Source organism: Erpetoichthys calabaricus, chromosome 6 (assembly GCF_900747795.2).
Source record: "Erpetoichthys calabaricus chromosome 6, fErpCal1.3, whole genome shotgun sequence".
Taxonomy (NCBI): domain Eukaryota; kingdom Metazoa; phylum Chordata; class Cladistia; order Polypteriformes; family Polypteridae; genus Erpetoichthys; species Erpetoichthys calabaricus.
This window is the reverse complement of record NC_041399.2, coordinates 85,540,159-85,560,070: the sequence shown is the minus strand read 5'-3', so window position 1 is coordinate 85,560,070 and position 19,912 is coordinate 85,540,159. Positions and strand designations below refer to the sequence as shown.

The window sequence follows — 19,912 nt, the reverse complement described above, 5'->3', positions numbered from 1 at the left end:
AATTTCATATTTCACTTTGCTCTTCTACGTGTGGGTGTTGGTTATATGGTGTTGTGTGATTCAAATGCATTTTAATTTTTAATTCAGTCTAAAGCTAATCCTCCTACTTAAATAGCAAATATAAAAGTAGCTTTCTACTAGAGCACTTCCCCAAAATGTGACTATTCAAAATTCTACACTCCCTTTTGCATAGTTCATCACGCAAAGGCAGAACATTTGGTCAAAATAACACTGGGATCCATGGTTGACCATGATTACACAAGTTGACCTTGATGCTTCCTGGAACAATGGTAATGTCTGTGTCTATAAAAAAATGAATGGCTAAATCTGGGTTTTATTCACATTATCCATAACTGTCACATAGTCCTTTTTTTGTTGTTGTCCAGGGATGGGTTTCTCATGGACATTAGAATTTGGTGACTTTAAAACAAAATAGTCAACAAAATAACTGGATAGTTATTTTTAGAATGATGGGTAAATTAGGTATTGATTGCTTATAATGTACATTTCTGTGAAATAAAAGTGTGAAGGAGACAAACTTAAATTGATTGCAGTTTGTTTGAAGTGTGGTCCCAAAAAATCAGTGTTGGGCCACTGCTCTGCACACAAGTGCAAATATTACACCAGCCATTCATCTAATCATGTTCTTGCCAATTTAGGATCATGAGAGCGAGATCCTCTCATGACATCATCAGGTGTAAGGCAGGAGCTTATACTTATAGTGCAACAGTCCATCTTGGGATTCACATTCACACATGCTTACACATTCATTCTTGACCTTTTTAGAGACACCTGTCTGTCTAATCTGCTGTTTGAATGTTGGATGAAAACCAGAATATATGAGGGAAAAAGCCATATGTTTTGTCTTGGTAGAGTAATATATTACTCTACTTTCCCCTTTTGCGTTATTAATATGTTGCCTTTGTCAGAATGCCTCAAATCTCACAGACTTAGCACTGTTTATAAGGTATTGTACCATATAACTTCTCCCCACCATCCCTTCTACATTTATAACCTCAGGCAATTAGGTATAGTAAAAGACAAGCAAGAGTTAAGTTACACTTTAAATAATGTATTATTGATAATATTCATAAATAATAACAATATGCAAAGTACATTTGAATATTGGCAACCATACAACCTGATAAAATGGTGATGTGTTTTTGTTACTTAAAATGTCTCTAGTTAAGGCATCATTTGTGGTCAGCTTTCTTCAGAACAGGCTGCATGCCTGTCTCAATATGGCTGCCGAGCTGTGCTCTTCATTGTGTTGTCCTTTTCAGTTCATGGTATGTGATGGTCTTTCATCAGTTTGGTAAGAGAGAGAGAGGGTGAGGTAAAGCAAGCAAATTTATAGGTTTTCTGTCCAACCCCTACAGCCAATAGGGCATCATGGTACATGGTCTACAGAGGAGGGGACGCTGGCGCACACATGCTTTTGCCGCTCCTCCCTGTTAACAACACTTTTTCAGCTCCTTGGTATAATTCAGAATTGCGATCTATGAAAGCAGCTGGCCAACACCTTGAGAGAATGTCATGTAAGTCTGGCCTCACCGTGCACATCCAGGCTTTTCTCTGACCACCAAAGAGCCTACAGAGAATCACTAACTGCTGCCAAGAACACCCATTATGGCAGAATAATAGAAAGTGGCCACAATAACCCAAGGATTTTGTTCTCTGTAGTTAATAAACTACTCCAACCATCTGGCCCAATTACCTCTTCTACTGAAGTCTGTGAGATTCCTCCACTTTGCCCGTAACAACATTAAAGATCTAAATAATTCAACTAACATAAATACTGTTTATATCTTTCCCTGTTTTCCCAATCCATCCAGCTTCTTCTCTAAGTTCTCACCAGTCACATCTGCTTTTGTTAATGACCTGCTTTGTAAGATAAGGCCAACTACTTGTGTACCGGACTCCATCCCCAACACACTACTTAAATCCTGCCTTCATGCCATAATCCCAACTATTACAACAATAATAAACTCATCCCTTGACACTGGCTTTGTGCTGCTCACTTTTAAAATTGCTTCTATAATCCCAATGTTAAAAAGTCTGGTCTTGATGCTGACAGTCTTAATAATTTTCAGCCTATTTCCCACTTACCTTTTCTGTCAAAAATTCTTGAGCGTGTTGTAGCTTCCCAACTCACCAACTATTTAACTTCTAATAATTTGATGGAACCCTTTCAGTCTGGCTTCAGAGCACAGCACAGCTGTGAAACTGCTCTGCTATGGGTAACCAATGATTTGTTTATGTCAGCAGACTCTGGACAAACCAGCATATTAATTCTGTTAGACCTCAGTGCAGCATTTGACACTGTTAGACATGACATTCTACTGTCCAGAATGGAGAACATGCTGGATATCTCTGGCACTGCCCTCCAGTGGTTCAAGTCCTATCTGACAGACAGGCAATAATTTGTTAGTCTTGGCAACAGCAGGTCCAGCACATCACCAGTCACACACAAGGAGTTCCTCAGGGCTCTGTCCTCAGTCCTCTTCTCTTCTGTATTTACATGCTTCCCCTTGGCCATATTATTTGTAGCTTTGGACTGGGTTATCATTTTTATGCAGATGACACTCAACTCTATTTCAATGTTAAAAGTGGAAGTTCATCAGAGCTTTCTCAGCTCACAACTTGCCTCAGTGAAATTAAAACCTGAAAAAAACTGCACTCCTGCAAATTGGTACCAAAGTGCAACTTAATAAAATGAGTTCCTTCCAAGTCAATGTTGGCGGTGATCTCATCAGTCCTGCCTCTACTGCAAAGAATCTTGGTGTCATTTTTGATTCCTCCCTTTCTTATTCTGCCCACATAAATCACATTAAGAAACATCCTTACTTTCACCTCCATAACATATCCCGTGTTCGCTCCTTCCTCTCCTTTTCTAATGCTGAGAAACTTGTCCATGTTTTTATCATATCCCGCATCGATTATTGCAATTCCCTACTGGCAGGCGCCCCTTCTAATCTTATATCACAGCTCCAGCTTATTCAAAACTCAGCTGAAAGAGTCCTTATACGGACCAGCAACAGTGAGCACATCACACCCATCCTGCTCCGTCTTCACTGGCTCCCTGTGTCTTACAGAATCGAATATAAAATTCTACTAATAACCTACAAAGCCTTAAACAACATTGCGCCAAACTACATCAGTGACCTTCTCCATCACTATGTGCCTGTCTGCCCACTAAGGTCCTCAGATTCTGACAATCTTGTTGTACCCCACACTAATCTACACTCCATGGGTGACAGGGCCTTCAGCTGTATAGCGCCCAGACTCTGGAATGACCTACCGAAATTAATTAGATCAGCTGACTCCATGAATTCTTTTAAAAAAAAAGTCAAAACTCATCTGTTCAGGAAAACTTTTAACTCTACCTGACTTTATTACCCCTCTCTCAGTTTACCTCTATGTCAAGTTGCTCATGTAACCTGTGTGTGTGTGCGAGACCATCAATTATGTTGTCTATTAGGCCAGGTTTATACTTCACGCGACGCATCCTGCAGCAGACGCTGCTGCTATGCAAGAATTGTAGTGCTTATACTTGCGCGCGTACTTTACAGAAATCTGGAGGAATCCAACAGGTGGCATTGTGAGATATTATCACTGTGTGAACAGGTTTGGCTTCGCTGTGTTGTGAATTGCCTGGAACGCCCATTAAATTCCGATGACACCTTACCGCAATATCTTTGAAAAGGATGTTTAATGATTAAATCCATCAATCCAGGGATTTGTCCATTCCAGCAAGCACTGGGCATGAGGCTGAAACAATCCCTGGACAGGAATCAGCTCATTGCAAGGTGAATACAAGCACTCACATACGCTAGCGTCAGTTTAGTGTCACCAAATCTGCATATATTTGGAAGGAAACTGGAGCACACTGTGGAAACCCAGCAGAGAATACCAGCGACGTGACTCCCTGCGAGACAGCAGTGCTACCGCTCTGCCACCGTGTCACCCCCATGTGTGTAATTATTAACAGTATTCATTATTTAAATGAAATTAATGATTCATCTGTAAAATGTTACATACATACTTTAATGCATTTCATCATGAAAGTGATATCAAGTATAAATCTAAAGATTCTAAATTTGCAGACAATACATTTAATGTGTTCTGTGTGGTGATCTATTGCTGCCTGCTGCTGCTGTCAGGTCCAAGAAGCTTGTAGCGATTAAAAACTGGGATGACGTTTACAACGGTCTGCTTTAATGATAAACTACGAGGTTAAAGTGGACATTTTGAGATTAAAGCCGGAATTTCCACATTAATCACAAAATTCACCAGGTCCTTAATTTTTTTTCTCTGTGGCTCAAATACAGCGCTGTAAATTAAGTTGCTGTTGTGAAGTTTCAAAAAAAAGACGGTACAAAAGATGGTATGTGAGACTTTTAAAATGTATCATGTCATTACGATCGGGAATATGCGACGCTTGAATATAAAAGCACCATGAATACATCTGTATGTTGGCATTTTGCTTCACCACATCGAACTTTACTTCAAACATCAAAGTGCACACATCGATCCCATAGGATCCGCATAGAGGCTTTCTGTCACATGTAGATAGTAAACAGAGACTCTGACATTACATTCTGACTTTTAGCACACTGCGCCCCCCGACTTTTTGCTGATACTGCAACTCGCACACGCGTCGCTTTAATTTCTGAGGACCTGCTCAGAGGACACGTCAAATGAACGCTGGGAACGAGTGGCAACCATGATGCGGGCGTGTACGCGTTCTGAGCGTGAAGTATAAATGAGCCCTTAGGCTTTTCTCTGAATTTACTATCTTACTCTTCTTTATTTATTTATCTGGTTTAGTACAATGCTATATAATGTATACTGTGCTGTTCTTTCTTAAACTCTGTGAAGTGCCTTGAGCATGGGAAAGGTGCTATATAAATAAAATGTATTATTATTATTAAAGGCTTTTGGTACAAGAAAGTTCCAAACAGCCATACTTCAGACCAATGGGGGGGACAGAATACCCTCAGTTAGGCAGTTAGGCAGTCTGGCTTTCCTGTGGGGGTTGACTGAGAAACAGCAGAGAAACATTTACCAAACTTGTTTTAAGCAATTCCCCCAACCCTGTCGTAAAACTCAAAGAGACTCATTCCGAAAAGGGGGGTAAACAAGAATGCTTCTCACTAATGTAACACTAATATTATATTGTTTTGCCTAAGTTACAAATAAAGACATACAAAATATTTATTAACTTGTATGCAAAATTTCACATCACAACACCATACAAATAGGGAGATCATGCAAACTCCAATGAGAACACCACTAAAAAACTATTAAGGCTACAAACTTAAAGGGTACATACACAGTTCATATAATACCGGTATACGGTATGTACTTTCTATGGCAAGGTACTGGATTAGTCTTCACCTCAATCCAAACGTTGTGGTTAATGCCCCCTTAATCTCAGAGCAATGTTAAGAGAAAAATTGCATACTGGTAGAAGTGAATTAAAAAGTCCATGCCTGATGCATTTGAATCTATACTGTAAAACACCCTACCTCTAAGATCAAATATGTACTTGATCTGCCCATTTGATCTGTAGCTGAGAGAAGAGCATAAAAATAAATTTCATAAACGAGACCATTCAGTCCAAAAGGTTTGTTTATTTAGCTAATAGCTAAGCTACCCCCATATCTCATCCAGATACTTCTTTTGAAGGTTGTCAAGGTTTCTGCTTTCAGACTCCATACATTGTTCCAGATTCCCATAACTCCTTGTTTAAGGTTGTTGTTCTGCTCCCTGCATTGATTACTGTTTTACTGTGTGTTTGTTGATATTGATGTATGGGGCTTTTGTTTTCAAGTTGCCTGATGATACAAGGAAAGGTTAGAAAATAGTTTTCTTTGACTCACTTGTTTCATGGTTTGGGAAGTCAGTTAGAAGCACATGGTGTACAGAGACATTCCAGAAATCATTGGCTGTAAGTTTATGTTTTACCTGTGTGTTTTGAAATTCTATATTGGTAAATATTACTGTTTTAAGTAAGTTTAATTTTTTCAGTATCATATGATTCTTCTAATGTTGTAATGCAGTACTTCCCAAGCTCAGTCCTGAGGACCCACTGTGGCTACAGGTTTTTGTTTCAACCAACTTCTGTTTTTAATTGGACACCAAGCCCAATTAAATGAGCTGTTATTTCCCAGTTCCTGTGCTTTGCAGTCAATGGAGAAATAACAAAACTAAGTTTGGTAAAATTTTTATTAAAATCTACCAAGCACTTTTAAGGGGATATTGTTTTTTTTTACTTTTTAACAATTTTCAGCCTGATTTTTATTCTGCTTTTCCAGGTGTTCTGATTATTTAATTTATTATCTACTAATTATAGGGTCTGATGCTAAAGTTATTGCAGATTTTCATCATTCAGTGTTGTTTACCTGGCTGTTTGTTGTAATTATCATTATTAGGGTACAATGAATGGTGTAAACTGCACCAAAAAATAACAAAACAATAGGGCAACAACAAAAGAGAGGTAAGTGTTTAAAGCAGAAGTAGAAATATTTCTAAATGTCTTTTAAATGTAAAAATCATACTGCTGTACTTTTCTAAAAGCAGAAAAGATGAGGGGATAAAAGACCATCTAAATAAATGAGATCATGTATTAACACTAATTGTGAATTTGGCTGGAATAAAAACCTGCAGCCACAGTGGGTTCTCAAGACCGAGTTTGGGAACCACTGTTGTAATGTAATAGATGTATTACTTCAAACTTTTTATTATTCATTTGGCACTACTGCTTTGGAGTTGTTGATAGAATGTGTATCACCTAACTTCTGTACTAGTTAAGTCTTAATTGCTGTATTTTCATTTTAAACAATTTGTCTGGGGCGGCACGGTGGCTCAGTGGTAGCGCTGCTGCCACACAGTTAGGAGACCCGGTTTGCTTCCCGGGTCCTCCCTGCGTGGAGTTTGCATGTTCTCCCCGTGTCTGCATTGGGTTTCCTCTGGGTGCTCCGGTTTCCTCCCACAGTCCAAAGACATGCAGGTTAGGTGCATTGGTGATCCTAAATTGTCCCTAGTGTGTGCTTGGTGTGTGTGTGTGCCCTGCCCGGGATTTGTTCCTGTCTTGCACCCTGTGTTAGCTGGGATTGGCTCCAGCAGACCCCCATGACCCTGTTAGGATATAGCGGGTTGGATAATGACTGACTGACTATTTGTCTGTCTTTTGGAAAATTCATTAAATACATAATGGCACTTTTGTGAATGGAGTTTAACTAGCAGTTTATCTGTGTCAACAGTTGGTAAGTAACACATAGAGAGAATAGTACAGAAGTGCATACCAGCTTCAGCCCTAAATACACTTCCTGTTAATTTTTCCACTGGTGTCTTGGAGTATATGATTCATTGTTTACTCAAAAAGAATTCTGTCAGACCTACTTTATGAATACCTTTGAAAATTTTGAAGAAAAGGACTAGGTCCCCATGTAGTTTCTTCTGCTCAAGACTAAACAGGTTTAATTTACTAAGCATGTCAAAGTGTGATCTTTTCCTCCTAACTCCTGGGATGCACTTGGTTGCTGTCCTCTGCAGAATTACATACACTACTCCAGATGCAGTCTCCCTAGTGCATAATACAGTCTAAGAATAATGCCCCTCGATTTATATTCAACGCCATTTTGACAGCTTCGGCAAATTGCTTAGATGATGAGAATGTTGCGTCAACATAAACCCTTAAATGTTTTTCAAAGGTTGCTTCCTTTAACACAGTGTCTCCCATGTTGTATTTATAATTGACATTCCTTTTTCCTGCTTGTATCGCTTCACATTTTTCTACATTAAACTGCATTTTCCAGTATTTACTGCATTTTCCAGTATTTACCCATTTCTGTAGTTTGTCCAAGTCTTTTTGAATTATTTCTGCTGCCTTCTCAGTCTCTGCTATTCCTCCAATTTTAACATCATCTTTGAATTTCACAAGTTTACTGATAGTGACAGCAAGGTCAGTCTTTCCAAGCCATAAACATATACATTTAAGTCTTTTAAGTAAACGAATTAGTCACAAAATATGATGTAACCCTAATGTAAGAGTAATCTTTAAACATTAATCATTATTCCTGTTTATTGTGTTCATGCCAACTTATGAAGTGAATGTAATATCACCATCCACTCAATGCATGATGTCAGAGAAGCCTATAAAGAACATTTTAGCAAGTTATAAGCAAACATGAGTAGAAGCTTATATTTTGACTGTGATTTATAGAAAATTAAATCTTTAGCAAAGTTTTCAAAGCCTAGAGTTACAGTCAATTTGTCTTGTTGATCTTTTAATTTTATATTTCATTGTCTGTGTCTCTTATGCTAATCAAGTTTGAGAATTATTATCCATATTACTAACCGAGAATGCTAAACCGGATGATGGACGCAGGCACATCCGGCCATGGGCCGTAGCTGCAAAAAGACGTACTGCGCAGGCGCAAAATGACTCCGCGACAGGCGGATGAGGAGCCGCGAGAGGGGGACAAAAGAGGCCGCGAGAGGCGGATGAGGGGCCACGAGAGACGGACAAGACCACGGAAAAAAGGAGTGAGCACAGAAAAAAGACAAAAAAGGAGAAATGACGCGCAACGAGCACCGAAAAAAGGAAAAGGCACATAAAAAAGTAGTCAAATGCAGGCAAAGCACGAAACACATTGCACACGAAACTAGACCCAAAAAAAAAAAAAAAAGAGGCTCGCGCACAGCAAGGCAGCAAGGCAACCCCCCCCCCCCCTACAGGCACCGGACGGGACACACACCAAGAGGGGGATTCAACAAGCCCATGGAACACAAAAAAAAGAACACAAAACCACCCCACAGACCCTACAAGCAAGGGACGGGACACACACAAAGAGGGGGATTCAACAAGACACAGGAACACAAAAAGAAAGAAGACGCTCGCGCAACAACGATCCTCAACCCCCCCCCCCCACACACACACACACACACATCCATAAGAAGTGACACCCAAAGCCACATATTCTAAAGTGAACGTCAACACCTTCACACTAGACAGCATAGGTGTCAGCATAGGTGGATCTCCTTACAATAAAGCACTATTAACCGTTCAACTGCAGAAAAGGAAACATATTAACAGTGACTGCGATCCTCCTTATTACTTATCCATATTTCGCATGCTGAGAAAGAAACAAGTCATGAATACACGGTCACGGGTACAAAACGAAAAGGAAAGGATAACAGGAACAAACACACGAACACGAAAGAAACAACAAAATAGACGGCTATGCAGCATAGGTGGATCTCATTACAATAAGGCACTATTAACCGTTCAACCGCAGAAAAGGCTCCATATTAACAGTGAGTGCAATACTCTTTATTACTTATCCATATTTCGAAAAGAAAAAATGTCTCGACTCCAAAAATGCAAAGCTCAACTAAAGCTTCTAACTAACGATGTACCTAAAAGTAAAAACTTTATGAACTGCATTAGATCCTACAATAGTTCATTTGCTTTTGCATCTACCGGAGTAAATATCAGGCCACCAAAAGGCAATGGCCCATACTGCTTTCGCATATGTGCACAAATACTGCATCGCATTGGAACAGTGCACCCTGAAACAAATCAACAACGCAAATATGCACAAATCTACATCCTAGATCCACATGACGCAAGCTATCAATCAAAGTGCTGCATCGCAACAGTCACGGATTCAAAACGAAACACCTCCCGTCTCAGACATACGTTAACGGCAAGGAAGGCTACAACAGGCTTCTCACACAGCACAGGCAAATCGATTACAGCTCCAAAACAACACGTCCCAAATACTACACATGCAACAACGCGCCTCTCAAACGGCACAAGCAAAACATACACCAGGAAAATTCATTCGGATTAATGAATGTCATTTGCAATCATTGTCATTCAGTTCACTTCCCTGAAGAAACAACTGGCAATACAAGTTATACATTTACACGTTGTTGTCAAAAGGGTCAAATTAGACTGCCTTCTTTACATTCATATACTGAATATCTACAAAAGCTTCTAACTAACGATGTACCTGAAAGTGAAATCTTTATCAACTGCATTAGATCCTACAAATCGGTATCCACTATGAACATTAACGGTGGCACTGCACGTGACATCCGTCTTGAAAAAATGTTAATTATTGATGAATGTACAATGGCATGAAGTCACTTACTCAACACCATTCATAAACTTCTACAAACGTTTATGAAAAATAATATTCGATTTGGATGAAAGGTACTTTTATGAGGAGGAGATTTTAGACAGTGCTTAGCTATTCTTCCAGATGCCATGCACTCAGCTATTGTTCAGTGCACCTTAAAATACGCAGACAATTGGCATTGCTTTCAAAAGATACAGTTAGTAAAAAAGATATGATGTCCAGAACCAAATCATAACAATTGCTTATTACAACTGAGAGATGGTACACTCACCAATACAGATGGACTTCAGCCACATATTATTACAATTCCTCAAGCCTTTATCTGCGACAACTTAGTTACAGAGAGATTTGGAACAGCAATCTCATTAGACCAAATGCCCCTTTTAACACAACGCACTATATTAGGTCAAAAAAAAATATTAATGTGCAAAACATAAATACCCAAGTCATTCCATTACTTCCTGGAGAGACACAACTCTTTCTAAGCTCTGACAAACTTGACTCTGATCACAACAATAACCATCTTCATTGATCTTACAAGTTCTGAGCTGGAATTACCTTTTACACTTAAACGACGTGTACAAAGAAATTTTCAAATTAACCTTTACACTGTGCCACACACTTTATTGTTTGCTTTCTATTTGCATCATCTACACCGTCACACTATTCTATATCTCATTCATACTTCACGCTCTTTGTCATTCCCAACACCAGGGGTTGGCGAGCGAAGCGAGCAGGGGGCAGAGCCCCCTAGTTATTACTATTGTTATTATTATGGTTGTTGTTATTTGATAAAAATGAAATACTGTAAATATAAGTCCTGCATGAAGAATTGCATAGCTCTTGTTGTTGTATGAATATTCTCTCTAATTCAAGAAAAAAAAGAAAAACATTAACGTAGCCTACAATGACTTTCAACAGGAATTCATAAACTCGGCTCCATTGTGTTTCAAAGACCAGGCTCCTAAAAAACATGAGTGTTTTAAAGCGGCGTTTAAATGAGAGTGTTACTACAGTCCTCTGCTGCTGAGTCTTTGGCAAATCTCTAAACTGAAGCAATAAGTGTCATCAATGGTAGACTATTGAACATGGCCAAATTGAATTATTATTTAAGCTGCAGCCTTGAAAGTATTCTTCCTCCATCGATGTTAATGACAAGTTGACATTGGCACCCATGCCATGTAATGATTTTTGAGCAGCAAAATCAGGTGTCTTGACAATAATTAAGTCTACTAAATTACTTAAACTCTTTGCTATTATGAATCAGTGGAATCATGCCCTATACAAGAACAATTTATTGACAGTGTAAAATAATGGTAAATGTTGGAAATGTCTTTTTTAAAGCTTTCACTGTATCTATAAATATCATCTTGTGGCTTGCTGATTTAAGAAGGAACTGTAAATCAGCCATCCTTTGTGTATTTTCCAAGTTTTGCTACTGATACACTTTTTAGAGTAAGAATTTCACAGATGGGCTCTATTCTTTCACTGCCAAACATCTTTTCAGTGAACATTGTTTATGGGGTAGTATTACTTTTAATCTGCACTTCTTAAACATTTATTCTAATCCCCTTTTGCTTAGGCGTGGAGATGTTTGTGTTATGGATTTTTCCTGTGTTTATTTTGGTTATTGACACTTTAACTTCTTGGGAAAACAATGAGACTGTAAAGGGTTTCCAGTTGAGCACACCTTTAATTAGCCTTGAAAGACTAAAGTGTGCAAAATGCAATATTTTTAAAATAAAGCTTTAAGGTCTTTTGTCTAGCCTGCTAGTCCACATATCTCTTTTATAGCAAAAGGAATTGAAGGGGAGAATCAGTGGGCAGAATTAGGTTTCTTTTGTTGGCTGGTTTTCTGGACAGTAAGCTGAAATGACGAGGAGTAACATACCATGTTAACTTGAAATCCTTCTGATGGTGTTCTCCTATCTTTACCCAAAAACAAATCTTTCTTTTGACTAATCTTTGGACTCGACACTGATTTCTCTTGGCCATATATAATTCAAAGTTGACTGACTGACTCAAACCCTCCCTTACACATCAACAAAAACATTATTTACCATTTCCTTAAAAGCTGAAATTTGTCAGGGTAGTACATCTGGAGCAGTAAGTAACCACTAAGAAAGAACATTTTGATATATCAATCAAAACCCCTCCTACAATAGAAAAACTAAATACCCCAAATCACAAAAACACTGTTAATGATCTGTATGAAATTTGGTGATGTTATAGAAAAAAGAAAATTAGCTGATATGTGTTTTTTAACTGTCGATATTTGTTCACAATAAAGCTGTAGCAAGTGAGGTATTTTTAGGCAGCACATCCTTTTTTCATTTCAGGTAAATAGATGTCACAAGCAGAACAGTGCCACTGTACAAGCTGAAATTGTAATCCCACAGAGAAATGGGGCTGGCAGCGAGTGAGGCAGGGTAGCTGCCCTGCACAGGAAAAAGAGATGAGGTGGAGAGCTACATAGTAAACTAAATGTAAAATTGACAAAGAAAACTTGGGCATAACTCAGAAAGAAGTGGTTAGCTAGTGACCTTCAGTACTCCCTGTTCTGTCATCATCTTCTTACTTCTTACTCCTCTTGATGCGGTATAATAACATAAGAGATACAAGTTGTATTAGATTGTTGAGCACTATTTTATACATAACCTTCAAAAAACATGGGTTTGAGGGGACAGATTGGCGATAACATATATGCAATATTGTGGAGAAATAAGGTGTCCCCTAGGAGGTCAGACCATGATGTGCCACTATGCTTTGGTTTGCAAAGAAAAAGCAGGGAAATGCCATAATGGGGTACCAGTCCACTTCAAGCCCCACATACCACACAAGATAGGAGCGACAATTTGCCTTGGTCAGTTTAAAAGCTTGTGCTGCTCACTAAAGTGGTCCCCAGCAGACAGAACATATGAAGTGGACATTGAAAATGTCTGTGCTTAAAACACTGAGTTTATTACATACATCAAGTAACCTTATATAAGACAATGCTATATGTAATAATGTAAAGGAAGCCAAAATTTAGTGTATATACCTTTTCGTCTAATCCCTCTAAATCTTTGTTACGGTACAGTACTGTAAATTTTGCAAAGTATTACATAAACTGCAAATTTTTACAAGATATACTAAACAGTGAAATTATATTTATACCCAGAATTCGCATTGTTTCCACTAATTACCTGTTTGAATTTTAAAAAATAAAGTTTCCTTTGAAATTGTGTTTTGCAATGACCATCAACAAAAGCCACGTCACTAGGAGAAGCAAGAATTAATCTACAGCAAGAACGTTTTACTGATGAGCAATTGTATGTAGCATGTTAAAGAGTAAGGAGCTCCAGTGAACTAAAAATATTAGTCCCTGAGTGGAAAAAAAACCATACTGTATATAGAAAAGTACTCAGTTACTTACATTGTACTTCTGATACTTCAGATTAACCCTCTGCACTATAATCAAGGCCTCTTCTCTTGTCTGGCAGATTTACCCTTTTGATACAGCTATTGTGTGTGCATGTGTGCATGTGCAGTGTTATCTACAGCCCTATGTATTGTAACAGTAGATGGTGCTATACCAGTGCTTAACCCGACACAGACATACACAGGAGGCACACTTATAAAAACACAAGGTTTTTATTTTTCTTCACCTTGTGGGAAATGCCTTCTTCATTTCCCACATGCACAGCACAGTCTCAATAAGCACTAGTACTATCACAACACACAATATACTCTTCTTCTCTTTTGTCTCTCCACTCCTCCCAGCAAGCTTTGTCAACCTCTTCCTAACTCTGGCTCATCGAATAGGCTCTTCTGACCCCTTATATAACTCACCCGGAAGTGCTCTAGGTGCTCATTGCCCCATTTCCAGCTGCACTTCCAGACCCACTGAATTGTCTTTTTAAGCACACCATAATAAATGCCAATTGGATTGCTTATGCTGGGTTTTGAATTTCCTAATATACTTGTGGGCCATTAGCATAGCAGATAGAAGAGCGTGAACTGGGCAAAGCTGCCAGGTGTGATGGAAGAATCACCCACACATGCTCAGGAACAGCTGCAGCGCCCTCTGGTGGCACCCCCAGATCCCAACAGGGCTGTAGATAACTCTGTCTCCCATGAAGCCTTGCGGGAGTCCGAGGCACCACTGCAACCCACGGGGGCTGCCATTTAGCATCCCGGGGGATGTACTGTTCTGCCCACGCTTACTCCACCGGCTTGGGAGCAGTATCACAATTGCTGTATCAGGAGGCCCCACCTCCCCTTAGGCTTAAAACAAAAACAGAAAAAGGCACATAATATAAAGAAGAAATATATATACAGCATAGATAGCTAGATAAGATAGATAGATAGATGGATATGAAAGGCAGTATATGATAGATAGATAGAACTTTATTTGTCCCCAGGAAGAAATTCAGCTTTTTACAGAGGCTCTTTAAATAAATAAATATAAATAGGTAGATAAATAAATATACACATAATTTATTCTGAGCAAAGAAGAAAAGTAAAAAAGAAACCTTCTGACTTGGCAGTCATAGTGAATCATTATACAGACGTATTGCTATAGGTATAAAGGAGTATCGCTTCTTAAAGGGACTTCTGCTGAATAATTAATTGGCTGAAATCACATAGTGCTGGTGTGTCATGGAGAAGATGTACAGCATTGTTCATAATGGCAGTCAGTTTTGTTTTAATTCTCTCCTTTGCTTTTACCTCCAGTGTTTCCTCATTGAATACTGTAATTGTGCCTGCCCATTTTAATTAGTTTGTTGATTCAGTGGACCTCTAAGACAGTTATTTACAATTAATAAACAAAACAGTATTCACAAAAGAAATACTAAAATAAAGCACAGGCATAATCAATAACATACAAATAATATTTAAAACAGAACAAAAAGATTACAAAGGGACACACTTAAGAGAGGGATGAGACCCTGGTTATTTCCTAGCCATTGGGGTCAGCACAGATACAGCAATATATGACACATTCAGCCAGTGTCTTATATGTTTTTGGTTTTTTTTTTTCAGACATAAGCTTTTTACAACTAAGAAACATAATTAAGCCTTGCTGGTGACACAAACAAAAGGCTATTTCTTAGCAAACCTGTGGTGTAAGCATGCATTTTCCAGTATTTTCTAGTATTTAAAATCATAAAGAAAGCAAATATGAAACATTTATCCTGAAATACTAGAAATATTTTAAAAATTGCAGCCATTTCCCTTAAGTTTAAAGTACTGAGTTTACATCTTGGTAGTAATTACCACACAGATGTTTTTAAAACATTCTGCACGCCGTCTATATATACTTTAGCTGCTCTAATAATTGTTCAGCAGGTGAGTGGGTCAGATGGTAAGCCTCTGAACACAGTTGGCCTTCTCAGCCTGATTATCTGCCTGCAATCCTTATTAATTTTACTCTCAAACTGCTTTTAATTGTACACTACTAAAATGGTTAATGTATGTTAAATGCCACATTAGTTGAATTTTAGTAAACAAAAGAGAGAGAAAATGATTCGTGGTAGGCATTAATTGTTACTGTTTTCAATTAAGACCCACTGAATTGTCTTTTTAAGCACACCATAATAAATGCCAATTGGATTGCTTATGCTGGGTTTTGAATTTCCTAATATACTTGTGGGCCATTAGCATAGCAGATAGAAGAGCATAAACTGGGCAAAGCTATCATGGAAGAAATGATTAGAGGTAGAAGCGGAATGTTGTTGATGGTTATTTTCTCTCTTAAAAGTTTGATGAGGCACCTTTTAAAACTGGGAGATCAATGTGAGACATGCCTTTTTCCTTCTAAATATAATTTCAAATAATTGCCCTGTTGGAAACCAAACTGGATTTTAGAGCACATAGACCATTTACTTTATACTTTATCAGACCTTCAAAGATTTTAAAATATAAACCATAACTTGTGAACAGAATGGTATAGTGGCACTGTAGTTAGTACTGCTGCTGCACAAGTCAGAACTATGGGTTCAAATCTAGTCTCTGTCTATATATGTTTTCCCTTGTGTTTTTTGAGTTTTTCCAGGCAGTCTGACTCTACTCATTCTGTTTGCCCTGGTGTGAGAGAGTGCAAACTGGCATTGGCTGCCAGTGGTACCCCCATCCAGGGCTGCTCCATGCCCTTCCTCAGCTCAGTCAGGATAGACTCTGGTTACCTCCTCCTTCATTGAAATGAATATCTCCCTATTATAAAAGAAAGTATATGATGTCTATAATAAATGAGACTATTGCCAAGAGATTTTTTCAAGTCTTGCAAAACAAGACTATTACCAAGAGATTTTTTTAAGTCCCGCCCTCCTCTCAACCATTTCAGGTTAACGGCCAAAGCCCATGGTCCTCTCACCTCTCACTCGTGTGAATGCTTTTGTCAGACACAGTTCCTGCACTGTCAGCCCTTATAAAATTTTTACATTTTCCTCACATTCAGTTCCCAATTAAAGAAGACTTATTATGTCCAAATCTTATTGAAGAATTTCATCCCGAAGGGTTATCAACAGAAGAAATGAATACACGGGCAATCCTAGCACCAAGAAATCAAGTTAAATGAATTAACATGAAACGTGCAGTTACACAGCAAATTGGTTAAATGCGTATTAGTAGACTATGCTGAAAAAGTTAGTGGTGATGGTGCAGAAGATGAAAACATCAACTTACAGTATCCTGTAGAATATCTACAACTGTTAACATGGTCTGGTCTTCCACCAGCCGAATTACTGTTGAAAGAAGGTATTGTAATGTTATTGCGTAATTTATGTATGAGTGATGGGCTATGCAATAGGATAAGATTAGTTGTATTCAAAATTGGTCGAACAATTCTGACATGTAAAATTTTAACAGGCGACAAGAAAGGTAATGTAGTACTTCCGCGGATAACATTAGACACCAAAGGAGATCTTGATATACCATTCGTATTAAAACGTTTACAGTTTCCCTTTAGAATACCTTTTACTATGACAATTAACAAATCACAGGGACAAACATTAGAAAAAGTTGGTTTATTTATTAGAGAGAAAGAAACAATATTCATTCACGGGCAGTTATATGTTGCGTTGTCACGATGTAACTCTAAACATGGAATCAAAATTCAATGCGATATTGACGAAAAGTTAATTCCAAATATTGCTTTTATTGAAGTTTTACAGTAAAAGTGTAAGTTTAAAAAGTATTTGCATGTTAATTTCAAAGCCAAGCAGAAAGAAAACGTTTAACGCAACGAATACAATGCAATACAATACAATACAATTTATTTTTGTATAGCCCAAAATCACACAAGAAGTGTCGCAATGGGCTTTAACAGGCCCTGCCTCTTGACAGCCCCCCAGCCTTGACTCTCTTAAGAAGACAAGGAAAAACTCCCAAAAAAACCCTTGTAGGGAAAAAAATGGAAGAAACCTTGGGAAAGGCAGTTCAAAGAGAGACCCCTTTCCAGGTAGGTTGAGTGTGCAGTGGGTGTCAAAAAGAAGGGGGTCAATACAATACAATACACAGAACAGAACAAATCCTTAATACAGTATAAAAATAAAAATTTTACAAGTATGGACCAGAATTTAGCAGATAATATCACATAATACAGTATGATTTGGATTAGTTTAGAGTCATGGAGACCTCAGCCATCAAGCTGCCTCCCCCATTTGGCCATTCCACAGCTGAAACAGAGCTGGACCAGCCAATCCGATGAAAGGACCCCTCTACCCATTGATTCCTGCGATCCCCCATCAGGAATGACTTTACCTTAGGCAGGCAAAACAATTTATCAGGTGGGCCATGGCACCAAGTGCCACATTTGAGTACCGAGAAGACAGACAGAATAGGGGAGGGTTAGTAACAAATTATAACTATCATGTTACTTATGTTTTAGTGTTAATGACTAACAACAGAGATGCAGTCTGTACAGTTAATCAGCAGCTCTAGTCAGGATATGCTAAACTGAAGTAATGAGACTTCAGCCGGGATTTAAAAGCTGAGAATACCTCTAACGCAATATCAAACATAATTTTCTTTCAATTTATTACATTTTACTAGTTTTTACTATGGTTAATTACTCACTGTAATGTAAAATACTTAGGTCTATTATGCATATGTAACAATTCCCATGAAAATAACAATGTGTTTAAATTGTACATCTGTTTCCCCATATTCAAGCAGCAGAGCCGTGAAATGGAGATGGCGAGTGAAGCGAACAGGGGGCAGAGGCCCCTAGTTTTAGAAAATAAATTAAGCATCCAAGTTCAGAAACACATTGAAGCCTAAACAATGCACAATGTTGTTTCATATGTGTTAGAGAAGTGATATTGTGCTAAACACTTCAGAAATACAAGGAGTTCTACATACTTTGTCCAGATGTTCATCTTTAGATCTCAAAAATATTAGAAATATTTGGAAAAGAAAGTAATTTTATTCTCCTTTCTGTAGGAAATGTAGTAAATGTACTAATTTGCAGTCAAGGTTATAATATTTTTCGATATGACATTTAATATAAGTAGACCAATTACCACCAAGGTGATAAAATCAAAATAGTGTACTCAACCCACTGCTACTATTTTGTTGAACAATGGTTAAATAAATCCATCCATTCATTTATTATTAGTTGCTTAATGTAATTTATAGGGTCATTTATAGGGAGCTGGATGAGAAGTGTTGGTGGGCTTCAAATCTATCTCCAGTTCCTGTTGCTCTTACACCCAAAGCAGACCAAACATGTATGAATACAGAATATGGGAGGAAAATTGGACACAAGACAGGAACCAACCATCCATGGGCTGGTAGTCCACTGCAAGTTTAAAGTTACTTCGTATTTTGACTAGTGTTACTTGTGACTGCTATCTACTTACATCACTAAGATCACATTTTTTACCAATATGTAGTCATACTTGCATACTGGTGTCACTGTTCCTCTCACTCACTTCTATTGTACGTCCTCACTCATGCCTCAAGCTGCTAGCATCAAGAAAGCTGAGTACAGTTGGATTAGGCAGCTGAGCTAAAGGAGAACTTTCCTCTCTCTAGTGACTAATTTGGCCCCTTACTGCATGTGTGTCTTTTTTATGCAGAAGGCCAAGTCTGTTTCAGCCTCTCCAACACGTGACATAAAAAAATGGTACCAGACAGGAACTGACACAAAATATCTTTTAACCAGATCATGCTTGGCTTCAAAGCATTGTCTTCCTATTGTCTTACACTAAGGCACCACTTTATTAAGTACACTAATCTAGTTTCAGGTAGGGTCCATTTCAGAACAGCTTGAATTGTTTGACGCATAGATTGGAATCATTCCTCTGTTCATGTTAACACGATAGCATGATGCATTTTCTGCAGATGTTTCACTCAAATGTTCATGTTGCAGACCTCGCATTGAGACTATGCAGACTTCTGTCATGTTTGTGGAACCAACTTAATTTGATGGGTACACTGGATGTATCAATTTGAGAAAAGGGTTGTGCATGGTCACCTAAAATGCCTGAGCACATTATGCATGCTAAGGATATTCAGAGGTAAGATAGGACTAATTTGTGCCTAAAAAGTATTCCCTACATCATTACATGACAATTAGAAATTTGTTCCACTAACTCAAGTCAGGATGGCTCCATGGATTTATGCTGTTAACACCAAATTTTGACCGTCACATCCTCATGATACAGCAGGAATCAAAATTCTTCAGAACAGGCGACTAGTCTTTATACTGTTCGAACCTACTGTGATCTTCTACCACTAGAGCCTATCCAACTCACGGACCAATGAACTGAATG

General features: G+C 38.3%; 1 protein-coding gene across 1 annotated transcript in view; it reads left to right on the top strand.

The window, feature by feature from the left end:
• The window catches only part of marchf11 (membrane-associated ring finger (C3HC4) 11), a 118,781-nt gene that overhangs the window by 53,201 nt on the left and 45,668 nt on the right, over nucleotides 1-19,912 (top strand). The gene's annotated exons all lie outside the window — the stretch shown is intronic.